Consider the following 20,720-nt stretch of genomic DNA (forward strand, 5'->3'; position numbering starts at 1 on the left):
GTTAAGCAGAATAGCAAGCAGTACATGACGCCTTGAAAATTTCATGTAATTTAGTATCACAGTTTATACTAGTAGTTCTCAGTTTCGGCTGATTTTGCCCTCTTACGAGACATTCAGCAATGTCTAGAGGCATTTAAGCTACAATGACTCGGGCAAGTTGGCATGTACTGGCTGGCATCTGGTAGTTAGAGAACAGGGATGCTATAAACATCTTACAGTGCACAGAATCATACAAGTTAGTGTGTTCTCTTCCTACCCACCCACCTCCCCAAATTTATATGGTCCAAAATGTCTGTCATGCTAAAGTCGAGATAACTTGGTCTGCAGTTTTCACATGACCATACTTCTCTTATAGATTTGTGCCCCATAGCTTGTGTACTGGTAAGCTAGAGGAAGAAGGACTGAGTAGTAGAGAAGCAGCCTAAAGTAGTAGCATCCACAGATTTATTTTTTGCCTGATACGAGAAGGGTATTTATTATCCGAGCCACATAAATACCAGTTGCCTGAAATTGAATCTCTGTTATTGGAGGATTATTTTAGTAATACTCACTGAAGCCTGAGTGGGAAAATTAGTTGTGAAAAGAGAATCATGGGAGGCTTCTTTGGCTTCCTTTCAGCTATACAGGGCCACAAGATACATATTCCTCATTGGTACCTCCTTTTCTCTTCCTCTCTTCCAAGTACTGTTTAAAATTTTACTATGGTAATTTCACTAGAACAAAGTTATATAGTTTCCAGTCTTTCCATGGTTCTTTAGTATTCTCCCCTCCCCCTGTTTTTTTTAGTAGACTCCACGCTGGGGCTCAAAGTCACAACCCTGCAATCAAGATCTGAACTGAGATCAAGGGTGAGACGCCCAACCAGCCGAGCCACCCAGGCGCCCCTAGTATTCTCCCATTTAATTGAACTGTCCTTGTTGATGTGAATGCTCTGATATTTCCTATACTCTCTTTGGACTCTTGACTCTTTTTTTTTTTCTGTGCACTTGAAGTGTCTTCCCTTATGTCTGATGTACAATCCTGAGTTCTGTGTCATCTTCAGTTACCTCTAATTGCTAATGATTTCCACTTTCTTTCAACTCCAGTAGCACCTTATCATGAACTTAATGTTCGTGGTTTCTTCTTGATATCTTTTGTATTTTTGTATTCTGTTAAGTACATTTCTACTTGCACGGTCTTTTGCTTAGTAGGTACTTTTGAGTAATTCAGTTTTGCTTACTTATCAATACTTGGGCAAATGAGTACTTAGAATCCAAAGAATTATTACAGAATCTAAATTACTTTATGACATTAATATTAACATTAACAGATTTATTATTATAGAATCTGAAACAGTACCATTATACCTGTTATTCATAGATTTTTCTGGAATATCTTTTGCGTGAAGTTGGTTTCTGAGGTGAAGATCCTTTTTGAATGATCATATGGGACTGGTTAAGAGAGTGTGGTTGTTAATAAAGTGTTATGATATCGCTGTTATGATTAAGAGATTGGATTATAGTTCTTGCTCTTCAGTCAGCTACTGAGCAAGTTATTTAACCTCATTGAATGTCTTCATTCATTTAATACCTTGCTACTCACAGGGAGATGCATGACTGATACCCACTTTAAGACTGTACGTCTAATGTACAGTAAATGCTGTATTAATATAGAGGCGAGAAAAGTAGAATTGTAGAAGATGTGAGGGAAATAATTTCTGTTTGAGGTTGTATACTGTGTATGGTCTTTAAAGCTGTAGGGTTTTGGTAACTATACAGATTTAGATTGAGGATTTCCAGGGATAGTGAACACTTGAGATTGAGGAATGGAAGTGTGTGGTATATTTAGAGAAGGCGTAGTAGTAGAATATGGAAGGAACACTAAATATTTATTTAGGAGGAGGGATTTATGGGATCAGACTAGAAAGCTAATTTGAATGACATTAGATTATAAGGGATTTAAGTGCTATGTTAAGGTTGTTACATTTTATTTTTAAACAATAAAGTGGCCCCTTTTCCTTTTAGTGAAATCTGTGTTTTGTAGAGAGATTGGGAGACAGTTCTGGTGACTCTGTGGAGGCCAGGTTGCAGGTCAATCTGGTAGCTGAAGAACTGAAATATTTTTAGCACTTTGGATGAAAGACAGAGTTACATTTTGAGGAATGAAATTAAGCATTGAGATTCATAGGGCAGAAATGCCTGGGTGGCCCAGTCAGTTAAACATCTGCTTTCAGCTCAGGTCATAATCTCAGGGTCCTGGAATCCTGCCCTGCGTCGGGCTCCCTACCCAGTGGAGTGTCTGCTTCTCCCTATCTCTGCCACTCCCCCTACTTGTACTCTCTCTTTCTGTCTTTCTAATAAAATCTTAAAAAAAGAGGGAGAGATTTGTAGGGCTACCATGGTCAGGCAGAGATGCTATTTTGACTTTTCTGTCACTGACTTGAATACTGAAGACACAGGCTGTAACAAAATACTACAGAAGTTGGCAACAAATTTATATTACAGTTTCTGATATCAGGAATCTAGGACCAGCTTAGCTGATGTTTCTGGTTCTGGGCTCTTTAGAGACTGCATTCAGGGTGCCAGCAGTGGGTAGCAGTCATCCCATCTGAGGGCTTGAGTGGGGCTGAAGTATCCCACATCTACCAAAACTCTTTTACTTGACTTGTGGCTAGCAACATCAGTTCCATGTCATGTGATGTCTCTGCAGTGCTGCTTTAGCATTTGGGGGCAAGTGTTAGCTGCCATGTTGAGAATACTCTTGTTACAAATTTCAAGAATATTAATGCTGCTAAAGATTATTATAGTCTAGAGAAAATATAATATCAAAAGGAATTTTAGTTTTACTCCTATGAAAAATTGAGATAAGCAGTGATTAAACATTGGACTAAATGGTTTTAGATAGCATTTTACTTTGGTTCTTTGTTTTTTATCACAGTAAGATAATTAGCAAAAGGAACTTATTTTGTGTGTTTCATTTCTTTTTTTTTTTTTTTAAAGATTTTATTTATTTATTCGACAGAGATAGGGACAGCCAGCGAGAGAGGGAACACAAGCAGGGGGAGTGGGAGAGGAAGAAGCAGGCTCATAGCGGAAGAGCCTGATGTGGGGCTCGATCCCATAACGCCGGGATCACGCCCTGAGCTGAAGGCAGACGCTTAACCGCTGTGCCACCCAGGGGCCCCTGTGTGTTTCATTTCTTAAGAAGCTAGCAGTGCTCAAGCTTTCTGGTTTCAAGGCTCCTTCACACTGTAAAAAGTTTTGAGAATCTCATGAAGCTCTACTTTATGTGTGTTCTCTCTCAGTATTTACCATACTATAGGTTAGAATTTATAGGCTTAAAGTTATTTACCTTTTCATTTGGAAAAAAGTACAAGATTCATTATATAATAATATTTTGTAAAGATAATTTCCAAGAAAAAATTATTTTACATTGTTTATAGATTTAGAGCAGTTTTAGATTTGTAGAAAAATTTGTAGAAAAAAGAAAGTAGACTTCTTATATTCCCCTCCCAGAGTTTCCAGTTGATCAGTTCCAGCATTACTCTGATAGATTTATTATAATTAATTAAGCTATATTGATACATTAGTATTAACTAATACATTAGTATTAGTATTAAGCTGTATTGATACATTGATCCATTGTTTACGTTAGGATTCACATTTTGTGTTGTACAGTTCTGTGGGTTATGACAAATGCATAATGTCATGTATTTGTCGTTATAGTATCAGGTAGGATAGTTTTAGGTCTCTACAATGCCTGGCGTGCCACTCTCTTCCCCATTCCCTGAACACTTACTGCCTGTATATAATACTGCTTTTTCCTGAATGTCATATAGTTGGAATCATACTGTATATCGCTTTTTCAGACTGGTTTCTTTTAACTTAATTGTATGAATTTAAGATCTCCATGTCTTTTTGTTTGATAGTTCTTTCTGTCACTGAATAATATTTCATTGTATGTACCACAATTTTTTCACCTGTCACTTGCAACATACAAACATTTGTGTGTAGGCTTTGTGTGGATATGTTTTCATTTGAGTAAATCTAGAAGGGTGATTACTGAATTGTATGGTAAGCCTGTTTTTAACTGTATGAGAAACTGCCAAATTGTCTTCTAAAAAAGTGTGGACTATCACTTTGCATTCCCACCGGAAATATGTAAAAATTCTCTAATTAGGAGAAAAAGGCTGTCAGTTTGATATCTGGATATAGGGCCTACAGGATTTCTTTTTCCTGTAAGTAGACTAAATAAGGATAATGATGTTTTATTATTCTATTTTGGTAGTCATTATAGCCATTTTTCTAGATCTTGAGGAAAGAGATGAGTGAAAATGATGGGAGGTAGTTTTTAATCACATATATGAGAGTAAGGTTTTGGATTGAGGTGGGAGATTTCTCAACATCAGTTTATGAAAACAATAGCAAAGGACAAGCGGAGATTGGCAGACCTTGACTTGCATTTATTTACTCAAATTTTGCTAGTGAAGATTGTTAGAGAACTTGACGTATTTTATGGATGTCTTGGGAATCACTGATGAGCAAAACTGTAAGGCCAGAGTCATTATGGAGCTTAGGTTTTAGCAGATTGAGTAATAGGCACATAGATGCAGAAAAAGGAGAGTTCAAAGGGGTACAAGAACCAATTGTAGGGTGAATTAACTCAAATTAAGGTAAAGAGACCTCCTCAGAAAGGTCACATTTTCATTGAGAGTTGAAGAAAGTTTGAATTAATAAACAAAGGCCTCCAGAATACCCTGAGGAAGCACACTTTACAGCAATATGAAGAAGTAAGAAAAAAAAAAAAATTACTTAAAAGTAAGGACAGGTTTAGTCTCCTGAAAATATGATTCTCACAACATTTATTTTTTAATGAAGGAAAAAAAAAACCTTGAAAGATCACTTATTGGGTAGTTAATTGTTTATGATTATCACCCAGTTTTATCATAATTATATGTATTATTCTGTATAAACTGTACTTTGCAAAGGTTTTCATTTTACTTGTGTTTCTTTGTGTCTATAGAAGTGTATGTCAACCTAGTAAATATCAAACGAGGTTTATCTTGTGTGGCAGGAAAAAGAATGAACTGCTGCTTTATATAGTATACTTTTCTGGACAGTGGTATGTTAACAGATCTGCTTTCAGTCTTATCAAATGAATTGTAGCAATTCAAAGTTTTAATTTAAATGCTGTTATTAAAATTTAAATATACTGTTAATTTAAAAGTATTTTTGTACTTTACCTTAGGACTTAGAATGCCTATTGAACTAGAGTTGAGTGTAAGCTTTATTACATGCGCTTAAACATTTTAAGTCACTGTGACATATTTTCTTTTTATAATATCAACTGCAAAGTAGTTGATAGCTGCTGTTAAAGTTTACTATTTCAAAGTGGTCTGTAAAAATATTGAGATAAATAGCTTGAGTTTTTCTGTTTTACTTGCCCATCTACTAAGTCCATATTGCACGTGTTTATTAAATTGTAGTAAAACATATGTAACATAAAATTTAACATTTTAATGTTTATAAATATATAGTTGATTAGTATGAAGTACACTTGCATTGTTACACAGCTACCATCACCATTAATCTCCAGAACTTCATTCATCTTACAGATTTGAAACTGTATCCATCAGATTGTATCCATCACGATTGCCCCCACCTTCCAGCGCTTGGCTACTTCTCTCGTACTTTGTCTCTGTAGACTTGATTACTTTAAGGACTTAGTATGAACAGAATCATAGAAGTATTTGTCCTTTTGTGAGCAACATATTTTATTTGACATAATGTGCTGAGGTTCATCCGTTTTATCATATGTGTCAGAATTATGTTTTTGAAGCAAGAGAGCGAGGTTCTTGTCTCAGAGAGTCGAAGAATGAATCTCGGGAACAAAGGAGAGTGAGTAAAGTCATAGAGTTTTATTAAGCAAGAATACAGAAAAAGGTTTCAGAAGTGAGAGGGTTCCCAACAGGATTGTCCCTGAGGGCTTCTAGGGTTGGTCTTTTATTGAAGGTTAACCAGGGAACTTAAATCCTTTTAACATCTCTACTGATAGCACCATTTAGTAAGGACTAGGGATAACCCCCTTAATGGCTTACTTCTTTTTAGGGTCTGGTTATTCTTTGTTGGTCACAGGTAGCTGACAACAAGACCCCACTTCTGACACCTAGGACTAGATGGTCTGGTTTGTTCCCTTATCTGTGGTTTCCTTACACCTCAGCATTTTTGGGATTTCTGTGAGCCTGATCCCCATAGCCCCCTACCTGTTTCTCCCTGCCTAGCCCCACCTTTCCCTTACTCATTTTAAGGCTGAATCATATGCAGTTATATTTGTATACCACACTGTGTTTATCCATTCATCTGTCAAACAGTTGCTTCTGCATTTTTGCTTTTGGGAATACTGCTGCAGTGAACATAAGGTTGTGCATATATTTCTTTGAGGGCCCGTTTCACTTCTTTTGGTTATATGCAGAAGCGGGATTGCTGAATTGTATAGTAATTCTGGTTTTGATATTACTTTGAAGAAATAAAATATTCTTTTCCCTTTTTTCTTTTTAAAGATTTTAATTGTTTTTCAGAGAGAGAGAGAGAGCACACAAGTGGGGGGGGCACAGCAGGCAGAGAGAGAAGCAGGCCTCTGCTGAGCAGGGAGCCCTAGCGGGATTCGATCCCAGGACCCTGGGATCGTGACCCGAGCCGAAAGCAGTCGCTTAAACCACTGAGCCACTCAGGCGTCCCTGCAGTATTCTTTCCCCGTAACTGTACACCATTTTACATTCCCATGAACAGTATACAATAGGTTCCAATTTCTCCATGTTGTGGCTGATCCTTACTATTTTCTGTTTTTGGTTTTTGATGATAGCCATCCTAATGGGTATTGTGGTTTTGAGTTGCATTTCTCTAATGATTTGTGGTGTTGGATATCTTTTCATATGGTTGTCCATTTGTATATCATCTTTGGAGAATGCCTATTCAAATCCTTTGTCCATTTTAAAATTAAATTATTTGATTTTTTTGTTGAGTTGCGGAAAGTTTTTATATTCTAGATATTGACCCCTTATTAAATAATATATGATTTGCATACTTTTTGTTCAGTTCTACAAGTTGCCTTTCACACTGTTGATTTGTGTCTGATTTTGAGACAGTCCAGTTTGTTTTTGCTTTGTTGCTGGTGCTTTCAATATTTTTCCAAGAAATCCTTGCCACTTTTAATGTCTTAAAGGTTTTCTTCTTTTTGTCCTGAGATTTTTAAAAATATTTTAAAGTTTGTTCATTTATTTATTTAGTTTTTTGTTGTTGTTGTTGTTGTTTTTTAAGTAACCTCTACATCCAGGACACCTGGGTGGCTCAGTCAGTTAAGCATCTGCCTTTGGCTCCGGTCATGATCCCAGGGCCCTGGAATGGAGTCCCCACATCAGGCTTCTTCCTTGGCAGGGAGTCTGCTTCTGCCTCTGCCTGCTGCTTCCCCTGCTTGTGCTCTCTCTCTGACAAAGAAGTAAATAAAATCTTAAACAAACAAACAAAACTCTACATCCAGTTTGGGGCTCAGACTTAAAACCCTGAGATTAAAAGGTTGCAAGTTCTTCCCACTGAGCCAGCCAGGGACCCTGTCCTGATATTTTTGTAGTTTTGGATTTTTACAGTTAGGTTTTTTCGTTTGTTTGTTTGTTTGTTTTTTCTGGTTTTGGTATAGTAAAGGGTCCCACTTCATTCTTTTGCACTTTTCCCTAGCACCGTTATTTTTAAAAAATTGCCTTTCCTCATTGAGTGGTCTTAGTACTCTTGTCAAGATCATTTGAGCATTTATTTCTATCTTTTGAAGATTTATTTCTGAGCTCTCTATTCTTTCCATTGGTCTTAACAGGTCTGTCTTTATATACACATTACTCTTACCACTGTAGGTTTGCAAAGTTTTGAGTCAGAAAGTTTGACATCTCGAACACTGCTCTTTTTCAAGATTGTTGTGACTATTTGGTTGTTGCTTGAGAATCTGTATGAATTTTAGGAATGGTGTATATCTGCCAAAAAAAATGTCAGGGATACCAGAGATCACATCAGTTGTGTAGATTGCTTTGGGCAGTATTGACATGTTCCCAGTAATAAGTTTTTTAGTCTGGAACGTGGGATTTCTTTTCATTTGTTTACGTCTTCTAATGTATTTCAGAAATATTTTGTAGTTTTCAGTGTGCCAAGTATTTTATATCTTCAGTTTACTATTCCTAAGTCTTCTATTCTTGTTTATGCTATTGTGAATGAAGTTGTTTTCTTAATTTCCTTTTTGGGTTGTTCGTTGTTAGTGTAGGGTGCCATTGATTTTTTGGGGGTGTTGATTTTATTTGTTGCTACCTCACTGAAATCACTGATTAGTTCTCAATAATATTTTAAAAACAATTTTTTTGGAATTATTAGAGTTTTCTACTTGTGAGATCATCATATCTCCAGCAGTCATTTTTTTCCTTCTGTCTTTCTGATTTGGGTGTCTTTTATTTCTTTTTCTTGCCTAAACGCTCTGGCTAAGACTTCCAGTTCTATATTAAGTAGAAGCCTTACAAGTGGATATTTCTGCCTTATTCCTGATCCTAGAGGAAAAGCTTTCAGCTTAAGTGTGACGCTTGCTCTGGGCTTTTCTTTTTCTTCCTTTTTTTTCCCCCAGATTTTTTTTATTTATTTGAGAAAGTCAGAAAGCTAGAGAGAGCACAAATGGTGGGGAGGGACAGGGGGATAGGGAGAAGCAGACTCCCACTGCGCAGGGAGCCTGATTGAGGGCTTAGCCTGAGCCAAAGTCAGACACCCAACTGTCTGAGCCATCCAGGCACCCCTGCTATGGGCTTTTCATATATGGTTTTTATGTTTGAGGTTGTTTCCTTCTATTTTACTTTGAATATTTTTATTATGTCAGAATATGAATTTTCTCTAATCCTTTTTCAGCCTGAATTGAGATGGTGATGTGGATTTTTCCCCCTTTTTTCAGTTAATGTGCCATATTTCATAAGTCGATTTTTGTTTATTGAAACATCCTTGCATTCCAGAGGGAAAAGAATCCTACTTGGTCATGGTATGTAATCCATGATGTGCTGTTGAATTTGATTTGCTACTATTTTGTTGAGTGTTTTTGTATCAGTATCATCAGGGATGTTAGAATATCATTTTCTTATTGCTAAAACACACTAAAAAAGAAAAATCTTAATTCCATAATTTAATTTCATAAATTAAGGAAACAGAAGAAAACATTTTTCCCACAGCTAGTAAAAAAAGAAGGAAATTAAGATTTGCACTGAAGTAAATAAAATAGAGGGTAGCAAAGAAAGAGAAAGTCAGTGAAACCAACTGTTGGCTTTTTGAAAAGGTCAGCAATAGAGCGCCTGGGTGGCTCAGTCAGTTAAGTGTCCGACTCCTGATGTTGGATCAGGTCTTGATTTCAGAGTCGTCCATTTAAGCCTTGAGTTGGGCTCCAGGCTGGATGTGGATCCTGATGTAGGAAAGATACAAGGGTTCAAAGTCGATGGCCAAGAAAGAATTCTTGAGATGTCTTTGTTGCAAAAAGGTGGTTGTATTAAAGCACAGGGACAGGACCCCTGTGGAGAAAGAGCTGCACTGGGATCATGATGAAGTGGGAGACGTAGGTTCTAGTCTCACAGAATCGAAGAATGAATCTCATGGACAAAGGAGAGTAAGTAAAACCACGGGGTTTTATTTTTTTTAAGATTTTATTTATTAGACAAGGAGAGAGTTAAAAAGCATAAACAGAAGGAACGACAGAGGAAGGAGGAGAAGCAGGCTCCCCGCTGAGCAGAGAGCCTGATGACATTGGGCTCAACCCCAGGGTCCCAGGATCATGACCCAAGTTGAAGGCAAACACCCAACTGACTGAACTACTACCCAGGTGCCCCGCCATAGAGTTCTGTTAAGCAAGGATGCAGAAAAAGGTGTCGGGAGAATGGCGTCCCCACAGGTTTGGCACCGAAGACTTTTAGGGTTGGCCTTTTATAGAAAGCTAACCAGAGAACTTAAATCTTTTTGACTTTGTGCAGTCAGCACCATTGATTAAGCACTAGTTATAATATGTTTAATGGCTTACTTCTTCTTTTTTTTTTTTAATGGCTTCTTTTTAGGGCCTGGTTATTCTTTGTTGGTCACAGATACCTGTCACAACAAGACTCCACCTCTGACACCTAGGACTGGATGATCTGGTTCTATTCCCTTATCTCTGGTTTCCTTATACATCAGCATTTTGGGGATTTCTGTGAGCCTGAACCCGTAGCCACTACCTATCTCTCCCTGCCTAGCTCTGCTTTTTTCTTACTCATTCCTCCCCCTAGGATTCCCCCTGCCTCTAGGGAATGGGCTGCTTCATGCTGAAATGGGGTGGCAGGTTGTATGGCAGTTAGAATCTATCCAGGGGTTGGTCCAGAGGCCCGAGTATGGCTCCAGGGGGTCATGATGGGCAGCAAATGAACATGCATCAGCACATGCAAAAGGATGAACATAAAAAAAGTATTAGGCCCGAAATTATGATCATATCCCTTAGATAAGATCCCCAATTACCAATTTGGTCAAATAGACCAGTGGGTGTTTTGATCTTGTTTAATTGATCATGAATGTCCCATTCTAATTGGGACACCTTGAGGGAGTTATCTGTAATGTTAAAACAACACATGTGAGGAAACTTCTCACATCCCAAATGGTATAGCAACAGTAGTGACGCTGTTCTTGAAAAGTCAGTCCCTTGACTTCACTTAATTCTTGGCCGAGTGTATCTAGTGCCTGGAAATTATCAGAATCCTGCTGAGCAAGCATACTGTTTTGCTTATTTTATATTGCCGTCCTAACATAAGTCCTCGAAGTCCTATAGTGAGCTTTGAGGCTGTTTTTACCAGGAGGGCTATTGTATGCTTGGCTAATAAAGCCTTTGTTTGCGATTGTACCTCAGTCGAGGTGGCTTCTAGGATAAATATGACTAAGGGATAAAATCATCAAGAAGTCTTCTTTGTTTGAGGTCTAGCCTTAACAGTATCCTAATTACAAGAAATCACTGGCAAGTGGAAGAAAACTTGTCTTACAGGAGGTAAGAGCATCCAAAGTACATCATCTAATTGAATCATAAAGAAAGTGGGATCATCCATTTTCTCCATTAAGTCTATGGTTAACTCATGCAGTGTGGTACACCGTGGCTTTAAATAAAAAAGCAATTTTGTCATCTCAGCCACATAGAATTGGTCAGAGTGCTAGCTGAGTTATATAGTAGCTGGGGAATTAATCCCATTTTCTAGTTGTTGAAATAATCATATGACCATGGGGTCCTGTTATGCCCACAGAATAACAAACAAGGAGATTGTACGTGAGCTATTGTGGCAGTTTCCCTGAAGTTTACCTCAGGTTGTCTAGTTCAGGCAAACAACATTCACAGACAATCAGAACTAGGATTTAACATCTGCAAAGGTGGGTTATTGAAACATAATTTTTCTTTCTGAAACAACCCTAATATCTGGAGATGGCCAAATCAAGACTAAATTGTTTTACTAAACAAGTCCAATTTTAACAGAGTTGGCCTAATTATTTACATAACCTCAGCAAGAATAGTGATTGGTTATAGATGTTTTAAAGCCTGCCTTGCTGGAACTTTTATAAGGAATCTCTAGGTTGAACTTTTTTTTTTTTTTTTTTAAGATTTTATTTATTTATGACAGAGAGACAGCGAGAGAGGGAACACAAGCAAGAGGAGTGTGAGAGGGAGAAGCAGGCTTCCCACCAAGCAGGGAGCCCGATGCAGGGCTCGATCCCAGGACAGTGGGATCATGACCTGAGCCAAAGGCAGATGCTTAACAGCTGAACCACCTAGGCACCCCTAGGTTGAACTTTTCATAGCCTCTCCAGGCCAGAAGCCAAGCCAAGCACCTGCCATCAGACATGCCTGCAATACATGTAGATGTGGGCAGATTACACTTTACAAGGTCCTCAGAGTATCCTGAGATTCCTGCACCTGCCAGGAAGTGACATTCTTTACTCTTAACTGGTATGGCTGCTGAGAACTCTGTAAGCAAGGTATCAGGCCACAGTCCAAGAGGTTTTATGGCTCCATGTTTCATAGAGTCACACTCAGTTTAAAGCTCTCTGGTCATATCTGAGTCTATGCATGTCTCTCTCAAATATAACACATTCCAGTCAAAGCTTTGGTAAAATAACCAATGTTCCCAATGGTGTCCTGTTAACAAGGAGAACAGATTCTTACTGAACTTATGCAAATGACTATAATTGCCATGGAAGAAACAATACTTATTCTGAAGCCTTTTGAATTTTAGAGTTCTGGCAAAGAGAAAAGTTAAATGCTTCAGTTTATTTACAGATGAATACTTTATTACATTTTTATAAGTCATAATTTTCTTGAGAAAGTTTTCTTAATCTGGGAGACCAGACATTAGAGAACCAGGAACGTTTCAAACAAGAGTCACACAATTATAATCATCTTTTTAGTTCATTTAGGCCCATGTTACTATTCTTTAAATTGAATGCAACTTTATTGGGTAAGTTTTGGAAATTCTTACCCATTTCAGTTTTGATCTTAAAGACATTGAATACTTGTATTTGTCCTACAAGTCCTTCTTATAAATTTTCCTGAAGACAAAACTCATTTTGCAAGGGAAAAAGAATAATAGCTGTAAATGACAAGAGTAAAAAATGGCTGTAGCTAAGGATCTGTTTAGAGGTTACAGTATAGCTCGCCAAAAAATCTGGTTATTTCAATGACACAACCAACAGTTACATAATCAAAGTATCAAGTGATGGATGACCTTACATTAAAACACTAAGGGGCAACTGGGTGGCTCAGTCGGTTAAGCATCTCCCTTTAGCTCAGGTCATGATCCCAGAGTCCTGAGATTGAGTCCCATGTCAGACTCCTTGCTCACTGGGGTGTCTGTTTCTCTCTCTGCCTGCCGCTCCCCCAACTTGTGCTTTCTGTGTCTCTCAACTAAATAAATAAAATTTTTTAAAAAATAAATACATGTGGGGCGCCTGGGTGGCACAGTCGTTAAGCGTCTGCCTTTGGCTCAGGGAGCGATCCCAGCGTTCTGGGATCGAGCCCCACATCAGGCTCCTCTGCTGGGAGCCTGCTTCTCCCTCTCCCACTCCCCCTGCCTGTGTTCCCTGTCTCGCTGGCTGTCTCTCTCGCTTTCAAATAAATAAATAAAATCTTTAAAAATTAAATAAATAAATAAATAAATAAATAAATAAATAAATAAATAAAATGCCATGTTTCCACAAATAAGGGGGGAGTAGACAGTCCATGTTGGGCCAGAGAAGACAGGGAATTTCACTGAAACAAAGGGAGTTTCAGCAGCTTCTTGGGAATATTCCTTAAAGTCCCAGTCCTTAGGTAAACTGAACACTGTTGGTTCCAATTATAGCCTTTAACCTAGGAAATGAGTGAGGGAGGATCCCCTACATCTATTAGGTAGAACAGTGAGAGAGTCAGAGTCCCCTTTGTCTGGGAGGGCCTGTGTTTCCTCCAGCAACCTGGGTTTACTTGGGGAAAAACTGTTTAGACAATTATCCAGTATTTCAGGAGGGCGTTTACTGGTCTGGTTACCATTGAACACGTTCTGCAAGAGGCCCTTAGGGCCAGGTCCTCATTTAGAGCCCTGAAAGCCTTGATGGACCTAGGGTATCTCTGTCTACTCACCCTGTTTCCTGCAGAGTAGATCCCACTGAGGCCTTACAGTGAGTGTTACAGGAGCTCAGTCCTTTCCTAAAGTGTGCAGTCCAGATTCTTTCCAGTGGGCAGAAGGCACCCCAAGGAAGAGCCCTTGGGAACTGAAGAGACCATGTCTTAGTGTGAAGGTCGTGCCTTATTTTACCTTGCCTTAAAGAACCTGCTGTTTTTAACCTATGGAAAACACTAGAAAAGTTCTACAAGGGGAAATTACCCAATTTTGTAGTACCCAGTCCAGAGGAGTCCCTGCACATAATGGTTTGTTTCCCATCTCTTGATCCCGGTAGAATTCAGTTACAGAAAGGTGACAGTCACCTGTTACAGAGAGGTGACTATGAAGGCATCCCTATATCGGCTCTCACCTGTGAACCAAAGCATCCCCTTGGTTTGCCTACCTAGGGTGAAAGAGTGACCTAACATCTTGATTGAAAGGGATCAGACCAGCGGGAGTAGCTACTCTTACCCATCTGTCAGCTGATCCTCCTTGTCTCCTCTGGATTTCCCCCAAATAATCTGGCCTAATCAATAAGCAGTTTAGCGAGGATAATAGTTTAAACTTTAATATTGTTTAAAAAGCTAAGAATGCGAACGAAACAGCTAGGGTCTCTCAGGGAGAGGCCTGTACTACTTATGGATGAAGCTTCCCCAGGGTGTGACCCTCTGGGCCAGTCTCTCCTTCTTTGTGTCTCAGAGACCCCAAGGTCACCACGGTAACCACAGGGTAGGTTCAGAGCGCTGGATTGCCAGTCCTTCTGTGCACTCCCCCCGATGAACTTTTAAACAAAGCAAGGAATCCTTTTAATGACCTCATTCTTTAGAGCTTTCTTGATTGAGCTCTTACTGTTTGGTCATGTAAACTCGCATAACTAGCCTCATGGTGCATGATCAGTCAGGCCAATTATAAACCAATTTCAATTATATTTCCTCGCCTTACCCCTTGAGCACTTTTCCTGTCCATATAACTGAGTTCCCATTTGCAAGCATGGCCCTGTTGTGAGGAGTGCAGACCCTGAGATTTAGCGTCATCATAATTTCATATTTTTAGTGTTGGAAGAAGAAAGCCTCAACTATATGACCCGTTAAAGTCCCAGCCACTAATATAACCAGTCAAAGAATTGCCTGAGGGTTTGTCATTCCCTCCTTAATGCCCAAAGAATTCCAAAGGGAGTAAGTGCCCAGGAAATATTTGGCTGTCTCCAACTTACCATATAAAAGGATAGCTCTAATCTTGTTTGCTGATAACTTGGGTTTTAATTCCTGGCCATGACTAAAACTAAATTACACGTAATAGAAAAGCATATGCCTTACCAGGCAACAAAAATGAGGAAAAGATTTTCCTCCCAAAGTAAGTTTTCACCAAAGACACTTTTAAATGAAAAAGTCTATCTACATAGGCAACATTCTTCTGCCAGATAACAAAGTCTGTGGGACCACTTTTGGAACTGTTGAATCCATAAAATTCCCAGGTGTTTCAAGAAGGAATTGTGGAGGGTAAAAAGCAATTTAAATCCTAAAATGAATCCCTGATTAAAAGGGCACACTGATCGTGACGGGTTGGAAGGGGCCCTATTATAGGCACTCCCTGGAGTGGGAGAAAGTTATTTAAGAAAAGCCATTGAACAGAAAGCAGAACTGGGGGGCGCCTGGGAGGCGCAGTCGTTAAGCGTCTGCCTTTGGCTCAGGGCGTGATCCCAGCGTTCTGGGATCAAGCCCCACATCAGGCTCCTTCCTAGGAGCCTGCTTCTTCCTCTCCCACTCCCCCTACTTGTGTTCCCTCTCTCGCTGGCTGTCTCTGTCAAATAAATAAATAAAATCTTAAAAAAAAACAAACAAACAGAACTGGGTAAGATTAGGCTGACATTTCCTTCTTTTGAGGAAGGGGGATTGACCAAACCTTTGTCTAGAAGCCTGTAACCTGAGATTTAAGACAGCGGCAGCACTGTTTGCCTTACCTGGCTGACAGGTGCCTAGTTTTTCTGTTTGTTAAAAGAAGACGTTATCCAAAGGAGAGATGTCTCCCTGGGAAGAAGAGGAAAGAGTTGGCTTTTACTCGCCCATCTGTGGGAGTGATCCCAGGTTTCCACACTCAAATGAAGCCGGAGACCTAGGTTCTTAAGGAGTCGAAGAATGACTGTCTCAGAGAAAGAAGAGTGGGTAAAGCTATAGAGTTTTATTAAGCAGGGATGCAGAAAAAGGTGTCAGGAGTGAGAGGGATCCCCACACGATTGCCACTGAGGGCTTTTAGGGTTGATCTTTTGTAGAAAGCTAATCAGAGAACTTAAATCTTTTTGACTTCTCTGCAGTCAGAACCATTGATTAAGGACTGGTGATAACATCTTTAATAGCATACTTTTTTTTTTTAATGGCTTAGTTCTTTTTAGGGTCTGGTTATTCTTTTTTTTTTTTTTTTTTTTAAGATTTTATTTATTCATTTGACAGAGACCGCGAGAGAGGGAACACAAGCAGGCGGAGTGGGAGAGGAAGAAGCAGGCTTCCTGCTGAGCAGGGAGCCTGATGTGGGGCTTGATCCCAGGACTCTGGGATCATGACCTGAGCCTAAGGCAGACACTTAACAACTGAGCCACCCGGGTGCCCTTCTAGGGTCTGGTTAATTCTTTGTTTCTTACAGGTAGCTGTTAGAATAACACCCCATCTCTGACACCTAGGACAGGATGGTCTCGTTCTATTCCCTTATCTCTGGTTTCCTTACAACTCAGCATTTTTGGGATTTCTGTGAGCCTGATCCCGTAGCCCCCTACCTATCTTTCCCTACCCAGCCCTGCCTGTCCCTTACAAAGATTTTCTATCCTGTGGAAGGAAGGGTGCTGTTAGGACTCCAGTAAATTGAATCTATAGGTTTCTGATGGTTCAGCTGTTGATAAGATTGCCTTTTTTCTTGTAAATCATGAAGACAGTTGCAAACTGATGGAGACTCTTGTCCTCTGTGATTGTGATCTCTTATCAGATAACCATTTGTTTTTCCCTTTCTTATGTTCTAGGGAAGCTAGGGGTGCCTGAGAAATGTCACACATACCCCAGCTTGGCAAGGAGGGGGGTAGGTTGTGCTTTACCCTCCACTTACCTTCTCCCTCATCATCAGGACTAAATCATGAAGAAATAGAAAATATGAATAGAGGATAGCCTGGGTGGCTCACTCAGTTAAGCGCCTGCCAGGGTCCTGGGATGGAACTTGCATCCAGCTCCCTGCTCAGTGGGGAGTGTGCTTCTCCGCCTTCTTCTGGCTGGTGCTCTCTCTCTCACTGTGTCTGTCTCTCTCAAGTAAATAAATAAAATACTTTTAAAAAAAGAAAATGTGAATAGAACTATATAGAACTAGTAAGGAGTGCATCTGTAACCAAAAATCTCCCAATAAAGAAAGTCCTGGAGTTGATGCTGTCACTCCTGAATTCTACCACATTTTTAAACAAGAACTTGAAGCAATACTTTTAAAAATTTCCCCCAGAATTGAAGTTTTCTTGTTATTTGAGTGGCCCACATTATTATCCTGATACTTCATCCAGTAAAAGACACTAAAGGAAACTGCACGCAATATCCCTTGTGAACAGTGCTGCAAAATCATCAGAAAAATATTAGCAAATAAAAAGGGTACACTGTAACCAAATGCAGTTTATTCCTGGAATACAAGCATGACTCAGCATATGAAAATCAAAGAATAAGGGAGGGGAGGAAATGCAGGATAGTCTCTGATGCAGCAAAGAACGTTAGGGTTCAAACCCTACGGCCAAGAAAGAATTCTTGAGACATTTTTGGTGCAAAAAAGGTGATTTTATTAAAGCTTGGGGACAGGACCCATGGGCAGAAAGAGGTCCAAAGGAATTTTTATACGTTAAAGTAGATTTACAGGATCCTGGGGGTAGGAGGGAGGGTTATGCTAGGATTGTCTTTTGCCTTTAGCAAAGTACTAATAACATCAAGGCAGTTGAGTCCCTAGAGGAATGTCAGTCTGCCTGTTTCAAGAATTTGTCAGTGGGCTCTAGGTAGTAAGGAAATTAAATAATTATTCTTCTGCCTTTGTTTCCCTCATCAGTCTCAATTGATTCAGAAAGAATTTGACAACATTCTTTCAGCATTTTGAATATATCATCATACTCCCTTCTGCTGTATAAAGTTTCTGATAATCTTACATAGCTACCCTTGTTTTTGATGAGTTACTTTTCTCTTGCCACTTTTGAGATTTTCTTTTCTTCTGCCAGTTTGATTATAATGTGCCTTTGCATGAATCTGTTAGATTTTATATTTCCTGGAATTCTTTATTGGTATTCTGATTTTCATTAGTTGCCTATAGGGGCTAAGGGCAGGCCATCCCTATGGCACACATTACAATGAGCAATATTTTGAGTTAAAAGCAGTGAAAACCCAGCACATTCAAAAAAGCACTTTTTCAATAAAGCAGGTACACCTACCTGTACCAGGAAGAGAGCATTTACCGAGATTCTTCTTTAGGTAAGAAATTTATTTACATAATAGGACAACCTTTGTTTTCCAGACACCTCCCCTCACCTGCCCACTAATGATCTTTCTCCCCTTTGTATCTATAGAGCATTGCTTTTTTCATGCCCTGTAAGCGTCAGGTTATCTCACAGTTTTAAAAATGGTTCAACAGGAAGTTTAAAACTGAACTTTTCACGGTTTGCTTTCTGGGCTTTATTTCTTTGATAAAGTCGTATTTCTCTCTATATCCTATGATTTTGTTACTTTTACAGAGAATTTGGCATTTAAAAGAACAAAAACAAAACAGACTTCCAGTCTTTACAAACTGGCTTTATGCGGAAGAAAAACCTTCCTTCAGCGTTCAGCCCAGCTAAACATTCTGGGAGCTTGCAGATCATCCTGGGAATGGATGTTTTTGTGTTTTCTTTATAGTATATATGGGTGCTTTTGACTGTTTTCATTTCCTTTTTTTCCCCTTTTGTTTCTTTGGCAGTTTTGGACTCGAGTTATTTTTGGCTTATCCTTTGCTGCTTCTGGCATACCTGCTGAACTGCAGTGTCCACTACCATGACATGGTACAGCATTAACAGTGGCTTCCAACCTGGTACCCTAACTATACTGCCACTTTCAGGTTCCTAGGAAGTCCCCAGAAAAGATAGAAATCTGGACTTAAGTCCCTCTTTATTCCTTCTGACCTGACAGAGGAGCCATTAAGAACCAGCAATTGGGTATTTTCCTTTTTGTGTTGAGCTCCTTAGGGTTTCTTTGAGCTACGTTGCTTTGAGGGATAGGCTAGTTGAAGTAAAACTGGATTAAAAATTTATCCTCCTGTAAAAATCATCCTTTTTGTTATGGATTCATTCACCTGGGTCCTGAATCAGTTTCACTTACTTGGGTCCTTAACCAGTTTGTGGCTTTCTCACAAATATATTTTGGTCCATATATTTGTTAACTGGGTGTGGAAGAGCTAGGGCCTAGAGCTTTTTTTTTTTTTTTTTTTTTTTTTTTTTTGCTTTTTTTTTAAAAGATTTTGTTTGTTTATTTGACAGAGAGAGGAGAGGCTAGAGAAGGGAATACAAGCAGAGGGAGTGGGAGAGGGGGAAATCTGCAGGGGAGTGAGAGAGGGAGAAGCAGGCTTCCCACCAAGCAGGGAGCCCGACGTGGGGCTGGATTCCAGAACACTGGTATCCTGACCTGAGCCGAAGGCAGATGCTTAACTACTAAGCCACCCAGGTGCCCCAAGGGCCTAGAGCTTTTTGTTCTGTCATCTTGCTAACCTCACTCACTTAGTACTAGCTTTTATCTTGAGAAAGGTGATACTTTTCCAGTCCTGGGATATGTTAAGAGATACTGGAGTTTGGGGCGCCTGGGTGGCACAGCGGTTAGGCATCTGCCTTCGGCTCAGGGCCTGATCCCGGCGTTATGGGATCGAGCCCCACGTCAGGCTCCTCCGCTATGAGCCTGCTTCTTCCTCTCCCACTCCCCCAGCTTGTGTTCCCTCTCTCGCTGGCTGTCTCTATCTCTGTCAAATAAATAAATAAAATCTTTAAAAAAAAGAGAGGGATACTGGAGTTTGAATATGAAAAAAATTATGATCTAAAGGAATGTTCTGGTAACTGTTTTGAATTATGTTGTAAATAATTTGAACAATTACTAAATCTTTCAGAAACTTTCTTGTAGTGCCGAGTTTCTCCCTCTGCAAAACACTCTGATTAGTATACCTTAATAAAGCCATATAATTTTTTTAAATATTTATTCATTTAAGAGAGAGAGACAGAGAGAGTACAACAGGGGAAGAGGCAGAGGGAGAGGGGGAAGCAGGTTTCCCATTGAGCCAGGAGCCGGGTATGGGACTCAGTTTGAGGACCTGGAGATCGTGACCTGAACTAAAGGCAGATGCTTAACTGACTGAGCCACCCAGGCCCCACAAGCAACATGCTATTTTATTTTATTTTATTTTTTTAAGATTTTATTTATTTATTTGACAGAGAGAGACAGCCAGCAAGAGAGGGAACACAAGCTGGGGGAGTGGGAGAGGAAGAAGCAGGCTCCTACCAGAGGAGCCTGATGTGGGGCTCGATACCAGAATGCTGGGATCACGCCCTGAGCCGAAAGCAGACGCTTAATGACTGCGCCACCCCGGCACCCCAACATGATATTTTAAAACAGTATTATTTCAGTCTGAGACTCCTACTTGGAATCGAGCACTAATTTCTGTTTCTTTCCTCTCTGATTAAATGGAATCTAAGATACAGTTCCCAGTCTCATTTCTAGAGAATCAAATACTCAAATGCCTCACTTTGTAGCATAAGAAAGCAAGGTATTTATTGAAAATTACCTTTGTCTTATAACAGTAAGACACTTTACTTCAGGAATTAGGTTTCTTTATAGGTATGGTGGTATTTCTATGAAAAAGACATGGAAACAGTAATTACTCTTCCTACTTTTTTTAAGATAGGAAGTGGTTTCTTTGGGCCTGAGTTAATGTTTGACTCCAGAAATTTACTTCATACATGTTTCTTGTTCATCATTTTTGATTTACCAAAAGACCAGTCTTCTAGGTGGTTACAGGTGTTAGAAGC

General features: G+C 39.5%; 1 protein-coding gene across 17 annotated transcripts in view; it reads left to right on the forward strand.

Moving 5' to 3' along the window:
- LOC113248372 (probable ubiquitin carboxyl-terminal hydrolase FAF-X) overlaps nt 1-20,720 on the forward strand; it is a 155,144-nt gene that overhangs the window by 7,694 nt on the left and 126,730 nt on the right. For 12 of the 17 annotated variants that reach the window (XM_057315561.1, XM_057315518.1, XM_057315533.1 and 9 more), the window contains exon 2: nt 8,950-9,033. The exons of the other annotated variants lie outside the window; for them this stretch is intronic. The gene's annotated coding sequence lies outside the window, so the exon portion shown is untranslated. The remainder of the gene's footprint in view (nt 1-8,949; nt 9,034-20,720) is intronic. 17 annotated transcript variants of the gene reach the window in all.

The sequence above is a fragment of the Ursus arctos genome, chromosome Y, assembly GCF_023065955.2.
Source record: "Ursus arctos isolate Adak ecotype North America chromosome Y, UrsArc2.0, whole genome shotgun sequence".
Lineage (NCBI taxonomy): Eukaryota > Metazoa > Chordata > Mammalia > Carnivora > Ursidae > Ursus > Ursus arctos.